This window comes from Martes martes, assembly GCF_963455335.1.
Source record: "Martes martes genome assembly, chromosome: 5".
NCBI classification, from domain to species: domain Eukaryota; kingdom Metazoa; phylum Chordata; class Mammalia; order Carnivora; family Mustelidae; genus Martes; species Martes martes.
This window is the reverse complement of record NC_137892.1, coordinates 30,435,465-30,444,796: the sequence shown is the minus strand read 5'-3', so window position 1 is coordinate 30,444,796 and position 9,332 is coordinate 30,435,465.

Genomic DNA, 9,332 nt, shown 5'->3' with positions numbered 1-9,332 from the left:
CAGAGGTCTGGAATGGGTCTTAGGGGACTCAATTCCAAATGCCCACAAAGCTATATCCCTCTGAACTCCACAAAAGGGCTGCTCACAGGCCTTGGCTTCCGGCTGCATCACTCTGAGCTCCACTTCTGTGAGCACATCTGTTCTGACTTGGATCCTTCCACCTCCCTCTTCTAGGGACCCTTGTCACCGCGTGGTCCTCACCTCTGTGATCTGAGATAACCTTCCAATTTGGAGTTCCTTAACTGAATCCTAGCTGAAAAATCCCTTTTGCTATGTAGAGTAGCATATGCACAAGGTCGCAGGGATTAGAGCACGGATGATAATGATGGGTCACTACTGTGTTTACTCCAGGGACGAAACACCCAGATTTTTTTTTCCCCCCATTTCTGGTTTGATACTCATCTTCATCCATCTCTTGCTTTCTGTGCAGCTTTTGGCACAACCCTCGATTCCCCCAGCCACAACTATTTCTTCACAGAAACTGCTCTTCGCAATGTCACCTAGATTCTCCCCACTGCAGGATGAATCTGATGCATTTTAGGGCTTATTTTTCAACAGACATATTTTCTTTGTACGTTGATGACCATTCCTGCCTTCTTTTTACTAACTATAAGGCAACGCTCATTATTTAATGTTTACTAAGCTCTAGGCACTGAACTGAACACTATAAACATAATTCCCTTGATCTTTTCCATAGTCCGGCGAATTCAGCATTATTTTCCGCACTCTCAGTGGTTGAGACCAAGGCTTAGCATCTCAGGTACCACCTAGCACTTTCTAGCCTCTGTGTCTAACTCCCACTTCTCTGCCAAGTGATACATCTAGACAACTCACTGGCCCCTGGGGGTCTTCATGGCTTGTCCCAACTCTCTTCCAATCCTTAACCCACAGAGAACTGAACCCACCACTCAACTGCAACCAGCCAGAAATACGGCAGTCAGTTGACATTGCTCCTTCTCTTCCTACATCCAGGAAACCTCCAAGCCCTCTGGGTTCCATGGCCCAAATGTCCCTTGAACCTGTACCCTTATCTCCAGTTTGATGGCTACCGTCTTAGTTTTAGCTTGTTTTGATTCCTATTTTCTTGTGTCGCTTACTCAACTCGCTTCTAAATGATATTGTACCATGATGGTTCCCCCTGCCTTCTCTTCCAGCTTTTGCAAGTTTTTTCTATACCTGGTCTCCAGAGTCGTCTTAGGAAAATTTTATTCTTGTCCTGTCATTTCCATACTTAATTGGTCTCATTTGTCTTCAAATCTTGCCTCTTCCTGGCACTGTACCTCTTTCCACTCAGTCCCTCTGCTCCTCACATCCTCACCTCCTGTCTCTCCTTCCCCCCTCAACTCCCCCACCCAGTAAATGCAGAGCTAAATTAATCAGGTTAGGAATAAAATGCATGAGCATTAAGATAATTGTTTTCACATTCAGTAAAAAATAAAAAACAACTTCAAGATGAATTTTTTTGGTAATTAGATAATTTGAAATAACAACACTGGGAAAGGTCTGGCAAGCATGCAACACTTAAATGGGTTAAGTGAGTGTGACTTGGTTTTCCTTGCCTGAAAATCATTTGGTTGATACATACCAAGAGCCTTAAGATGTACATTTGACCTTGTATTTCCACTTCCATGAATTTATCCTACAAAAATAATCAAGCAGTAAGTATGCAATTAAAGATGATATTCTTGAATATAAATCTTCATGTTCAAGAACATTTCAGCATTATTCATTAGGAGAAATTTAGAGACATGTCCAACAATAACCTAGTGACTTAAAAATTAAATATGTAATATGCCGAAGTATTTTGTACCCATTAGAAATCATGTTTTCTGAAACATACCATAAGAAAACACTCGCAATGCAATTTTAGATGGAAAAAGCAGAATTTTATGCCCCATAAAATATATATTTACATATATACACAGGAAGAGAAATTGGGAAACAAGCCTCGTAAATAGGTCATCGTGTTAACATTAAGTCATTTGATTGTAGATTTGTGATGGATTAAATCACTTTTTTAGTACTTTAAATTTTCTATTCAAGGGTTAGGGATGGGGGATGGATGAACACAGGGTTTTAAAGCAGTAAAAATACTCTCTGTGAAACTGTCATGGTGGTAGCCTTTCCTTCCTACATTCATGCAAACCCTTAGAATGTGCATCAAGAAGGAACCCTAATGAAAACTCCAGCGTTTGAGGTGACTGTGATGTCTCATTGTAGGTTCATCATTCATCACGGACATGCACCTGTGGTGGGGGGGGGGCAGGTGTTCCATGTGTGGAAGGCTCTGCATATGTAAGGTTTGGAAGTCCTGTGGGAAATCTCTGTACCTTCCTCTCATTCTTGCTGAGAACCTAAAACTACTCTTCAAAAGCTGACTCTTTTAAGAAATTCTTTTTCTCTCTACTTTACAGTGTGTGAGCATGAGCTTTGGAGACAGACAGTCTGGATTCAGATTCCCATCCTAATTTCTCTTCTTACTCTGTGACCATGAGCAAGTCACATAACCCGTAAAACTCCATTTTCCCATCTGTGAATTGGAAAACATCAAAAGATGCGTAATAATCACACTGAAAGATTTTGAGTGTCGGTGTAATATCATGAACATCCTATCATAGTGTCCAACACAGCCTAAACACCCATCTGACTTACAGCATTACCGTCTGTGAGACCACAGAGAAAGTTATTTAGTGGCTGTGAATCTTGGTGAGTCCTTCTGGAATGAATGCAAAGTGCACAGTTGAAGACATAGTACCTCCAACTCAGTTCATAAATGGTAGATGTGAATGACAGTACAGGGGTTTCGAGCTTAGGTTTTGGCATCCAAAATTAACATAGCAAGGGTCAAATCCTAGATTTGAGACTGGCAAAAAAATAAATGCAGGGCGTTTTAGCTTCAGTTTCTTGTCCTGAATGGGTGCAGTATCCCTTTTAGAAGGTGACTGTGAGGATAAAATGTATATTGTATAAATGTATGGCATTCTTAACCTAGTCCCTGAGTAAGTCAGTCCTTAAAAACTATGGTTAGCCTTCAAATGACTGAATGAAACCAAATTAACTTTCTGTAAAATTTTCATGATGTTTTCTAGTGAATTATAAATGACAGAGAGAATTCATAATTGATGATGCGTTGGAGGTTAGCCAAACAACAAAAAATGTCCTAGAATAAAAGCGAGGAAATCAATCTGTGAGCTCAGAGAAGTTACTCATAAAGAATTGGCGGGGGGGAAGGGAGTGGAACAGTCAAAAGCATGATTCACTAAAGCTAAAAGAGTGGATTGTTCAATAAAAACATACCTAGCAAGTGGCCGTTCAAGGTCAACACTACTTTTAAATCGTTTCCATTTATGGATTGCTTCCCACAACAAAGTTGCTGAAAAGCTCATCAAATGGATCTTGTGTATCTCCAGGTTGATGTGAGACATGTGGTGAGAGACTAATAAATTGGCACCTCTTACATCCTATTTTCTTTGAGTATTCGCATACCCTTGTTTTAGGGACGGCAGGAGAAAATGATTTTTTTTCATTAACAAAAACTGCGTATGAACACAGTTGGTTACTGACTTCACGGTCTGCAGAAAGGCAGCCGAAAGAAAAATAAGACCCCCCAAAAAAGGGACCCCAAAATATATTTCCCCATATTCTGTAATTCCCTCTTTTTTTTTTTTCCTTGCAATTTTCTAGGTGAGACAGTATCTTGGGGGCAAATTAAGGGATTTGACATTTAGATAATTAGACTAAATCACTTATTTTTGGTAAGCAAAACAACATGCATTATTGATTTTTGAGCTCAGCTGACAGCAAGTGCATGTGAGATTCACAAAAGTACTCAACAGACAGGTTGACACCAGTGAGGGGTTAAACCAATTTACATTTAGCTGATTTATTACAGTGATATTTTAGGTCCCCTTCTTGATCTCCATCCTCGGCGGATACCCAGCGTGCCTTCCCATTAATTTGGCTTTGAATTCTACTCCAAAATCTGTGAGTTGTTGAAACAGGATGAAAAAATATTCCAGGGATGTGCCTCTTCTAGGGAAAGCAATTCTGAAGATAACACTTCACAGGAAATTCCTGCCATTGGGTGATCAAAGAGTGCTGCGGGTTAATTGGCAGGAAGGCATTGGAGAGGCAGTGACTTTTATGGTGAGCACAGTAATTAGGCTGGGTTGGTTGCCCCTCCACTGAGCACTGAGATGGAGTCCCCTGAACCCATGGTGTTTTCTTTCTTTCTCCCAAAGCTGAGTAGCTGAGTAGAAACTCTTCCCAAATGGTGGAAGAACATTCCTCATTCTTCTGACCATGTGCACTTTGGTTGGCCGTGTTTTCTGGGACCACTTTGTGTTGCTGAGGTGGTTGGGTGTAAGAATGAGAGAGGTTTTTGTTGTTGTTGTTGTTCTTTTTTTTTTTTTTAAGATTTCTTTATTTATTATATATTATGGAAAAAGTGTGAGTGGGGGAAGGGGCAGAGGGAGAGAGAGAATCCTCAAGTAGACTCTCTGCTGAGTGTGGAGCCCAGTGTGGGGCTCAGTCCCACGACCCTGAGATCGTGACCTGAGCCAAACTCAAGAGTCAGACGCTTAACTGACTGAACCACCCAGGTGCCCCAAGACTGAGAGGTTTGACATGAATTTCTATGATGAAAGATTACCAAGATGGAATATGTAAGCTTGGAAGGAAAATATATCACTAATAGATTTTCCTCTTACGCTCTTCCAAATGTTTAATAAAAGTTAGAATTTCTTCTCCAGGGCTTGAGAGCCTATATTGTATTCCTCTGTATGAATGTGCTTGCCCTCACAGTTTCAGTTACCAGTTTGTGCATTGGGAGGAAAATCAGGTTCGAAAGATTTCATGCTAATCTGTTGCAAACCATAGAATATCTTCTTAAAATTGGGAAAGTGGAAGGGAAGTGACAACACTCTAAAACGTGCTTCCTCATTCCCTGAACTCTTTTACCTCAGTCTGCTCTGAGCTGAAGTTAGTCCTCCACAGTATCCTGTTGCTCAAGGAGATACATCATTTAGAAGGGAAAAAAAAATATTACTGCTCGTAATGCAAAAGGTAAAGGGCATTGGAAAGTCAACTCAATTAAACACGTTTTACACCCGTGGATTCCAGCCGTGTTGATTTCCTACAGTCTGGTCAGACTCCATTTTAAAATACGCATTTCTAGAGGCGCCTGGGTGGCTCAGTGGGTTAAACCTATGCCTTTGGCTCAGGTCATGATCTCAGGGTCCTGGAATCGAGCCCCACATCAGGCTCTCCGCTAAGCGGGGAGCCTGCTTCCCTCTCCCCCTCTGTCTGCCTCTCTGCCTGCTTGTGATCTCTCTGTCAAATAAATAAGTAAAATCTTTTAAAAATAAATAAATAAATATTTTAAAAATATGCATTTCTAAAGAACCTTTCTGCCTTTCAAAACAATACATGAGTTAATATCATCTTGATTTACCTTTAATTGGCAGCTAGCCCTTTTACTTAGCCTGTGACCTGGATTGGGCAAACAGTTGACAGAGGGGGCATCAAGACCTGTAATTAATATTTCAGGGTCTTAAATAATGTTGTTGGCAGCAGGAGCCTCGAGCAGTATCTGTTCTTTTTTTGTGAACTAAATCTAGATTTTTTGAGACTGGCAGGATTTTTTTGGTTTGTTGTTGTTGTTGTTTCCCATTCATTTTACTTTTCGATACTTTCAGGACTGGGGCAAGCTGCTATAAATATGAAATGTACAGGATCTCTTTTCCACCAAGCTTCTTCCAGGGATAAGGGGAGAAAAACTGTGTACCCAGAGACTCTGTTCTAGGAGACAATCCCTTTCCAGACAGGAAATGTGAATAAGATAGTGCCTTTGGGTCATCTCATATGGTTTTCTGATTTTTCCTCCAGTCTGAACAACTAAGGCTCTGTTGCTATTAAGCAGGATTTTCCGTTTTCTGTCTTTGATAAGTGATGCCACTGTAGGATTTGGTTTCTCAGTATCTTTGTAGGACACTTTGATCCAGCTGTCCATCCCCATGTGATTCTGCCATTCTGTGGACTTCCTGGTACCCCCTCCCTTGCACACGACCATCACTACCCCTGCTTTTCTGCTCCCCCACCTCCCACTAGTTCTGCCTCTGCTCTGGGAAGGAATCTGGGGTCTAACTCAAGTTTCTCATTGCTCAGTCCTGGGTCACATCCCCTGAGCTAATGCTCAGGGCTCTGTTCACACTTGGTGAGAACATGAGTCATCTTTGCACTCAACCACATAGACCTAAGCCCTCTCCAGAGGACTTGGGTAAGAAAGTTATTTAAAGGTGTCCGTTTGAACATGACCTCTGTGACCTTAGGTCTCTTAACCAAGTACAGTAGGGCACTGTTCAGTTCATCCTAAACAACTCGTCTTTTTTTCTGAACTCCATATTTTAATTCCTAAAGGAGGGGAAGGGTTTTCATTTCAGCATCATAAAATTATTATGGGAAGATGACAATCCTTGAAATCAAAGATATCTGTAATGGATTATATTTTCAAAGTGGCCACAAAAAGAGCTCCCACCCCACGTGCTCTTCTGAAACCCTAAAGAGGTGGAGTCTAGCTAGCCTGTCCTTGAAACTCATCAGGTTATGACTTCCTTATAACCAAAAGAATGGATGAAAATGATGCAATGGTTTCTGAGGTTGGATCATAAACGACAATGGCATTTCTGCCTTGTTTGATGGAATACTAATTCTTGACCCATTCTCACACCATGGAAACAAGCTGATAACCATGAGGTTTCATGCTCTTAGGGAATCCAACAGCCTGTGCAGAAAAACCCCATGGGGAAAGCCCTCAGCCTGCGTGATGAGAGGGGGATGCCAGACCTCAGCTCTTCCAGTTCCAGTCAAAATTTGGCTATCACCACGAGAACAACCATCATGCCCGAACTGCCCAGTTTAACCCTTCCAGAGTTTCCGATCCACAGAAATCACGAGAGACAAGAAAATGACTGTTACTGTTTTGAGGCACTAAGTTTTAAGTTTTAGAATGATTCATTATGTGGCAATAGCTAAATGGAACAAGGCTCTGTTTGCTCAGACTACCATAAAAACCAGCACAGCTTGGCTGGCTTAAATGACCGAAATTTATTTTCTCACAGTTTTGGAGGCTGGAAGTCCAGGATGAAGTTTCTGGTTAATTTGGTGCCAGGTGAGGTCTCTCTTCCTGGCTTGCACATGGCCGCCTTCTCAGTCTGTCCTCACATGGCCTTGTCTCAGTATGTGTGTGTGGTGGGGGAGCGGGGAGAGGGAAAGGGGGTGCAAGAGAGAGAGAAAGAAGGAAGAAAGACCCTTATGCCTTCCTTAATTAACCTTTATTACTTCCTTAGAGATACCTTCTCCAAATACAGCCACCCTGGGGGATGGACTGTCAATATGCAGATTTTCAGGGGAAACTCATGTTCAGCCCAGAACAACATCTGAGTTCAGATTCCACTTCTCCCTCTGTAAAATATACTCAAACAGAGCAACTGGACACTGAGCAAACCTAGAAGAGAACATGCTAGGTAGTCTTTTGCCACTTCTCAGCTCAGCCAGAAAAAAGGAGGTTCCCCCCGCCTTCCCTAAGCAGGGAGAAAAAGGACGACGGTCTGCTCTTCTGAGGTGGTAGAACTTGCGGTTTCAAAGCACAGAGGGAAAAAAAGAAAACTATATAGGACAAAGAGTTCTTTTTCTTTTCTTTTCAAAGTGTGAGAATGTGTGTGTGTGTGTGTGTGTGTGTGGTATGTGATTGAAAAGGAAACACAAAAATACACCCAATACATATTTTTGAGACATAGATGTAATTATGTTCCACCTCTTTCCTCTGGAAAAATCAGTTCATATATTTAGCATCCAAAGGACAAAATATGGGAAGTCAGAGAGTTCTGTGTCCAAGATAAGAATTTTCCAGTACCTTTTCATGAAACTATTAAATGCTAGACCTGTTAAACTAGAACATGTCAAAGCAGATCACATTTTTTTGGGTCTTGATCCATATCATTAAAAACACAAAACAGAGGGTGAGAGAGACACAAGGGAAATTTGGGGGTGGGGGCTGGATATGTTTATTATAAACATATCATCTTGATAATAAACATGACTTGGCGATAGTATCACAGGTGTATGCATATGTCCAAATTAACTGTGTACATTAAATGGGCAGGGTTGTTTTTAGTGTATCAAGTATATATCAGTAGAACTTTTAAGGAACAAGCAGGTCACCGTTTCAAGCATCCTTTTCCTATTTCACATACACGTTGAATCCTTTCCTATCAGGATGAGTTTTTGTCTGTCATTATTCCTTTTATTCAGTGGAGTGAAAGCATGTTACAGACTGCTACCTAGGACCACCTAATCATGGTGTATACAGACGTAGCTGCTCACGGAAATGACTACAATCCATGCACACCAGAACACTCCACAGACTTGAATAACCCAATAAAGGAAAATGGCCAATAATCTCTTTGGTTGCTTACTTACCTAAGTAAAGGTCAGGAGATCTCTTTAACTTCTGAATATCCGGGTTCCCATCTGTCAGATGGAAAAATGCCTATCTATACCCTTCTTTCCTTCCAGTAAGAGTTTAATAAGTTACAGAAAGAACTTTTGACCACATTGTTCCAATAGATTATGCAAGCAAAATGTTTTAGTATTACTCAGTGACCAAATGACAGATGGTTGAGACCTTCATATGTTGTTCAGTTAAAATCACTCCAGTGAACTGACATTACCCATATTTAATCATTCTTTCTAGTACCAACAGTCAAATGAAGAATGAAAAAAGGAAGAAAAATTTTAAACACAAGCAGTCATTTAGAGAACAACAACAACAACAAAAACAAGTGAAAGAATAGAAAGTATTTGAAAAAAACATCTAATAAAGAACTGTTATCCAAAATACACAAAGAACTCTTTTGGCTGAATAGTAAGAAACTAAATAGTCCCGTTTAAAAGTGGGCAGGACAGACACCTGGGTGGCTCAGTGGGTTAAGCATCTGCCTTCAGCTCAAGTCAGGATCCCGGAGTCCTGGGATGAGTCCCACATCAGGCTCTCTGCTCATCGGGGAGTCTGCTTCTCTTTCTCCCTCTCCCTCTGTGCTTCCCCCCCACCTCTCAAATAAGCAAATAAAATCTTTAAAACAAAAAGTGGGCAGGAGATCTGAGGAGGTGCCTCAGTAATAGTGATACATAAATGGCCAACACATATGAAAAGATGTCCAGTATGTTGTTACTAGGGACTTAGAAATGAAAACAACAGTGAGATACCATGATACTTCTATTAAAATGGTTAAAATTCAGAGCATTTGAAATACCACACCAAATGCTGGAGACAC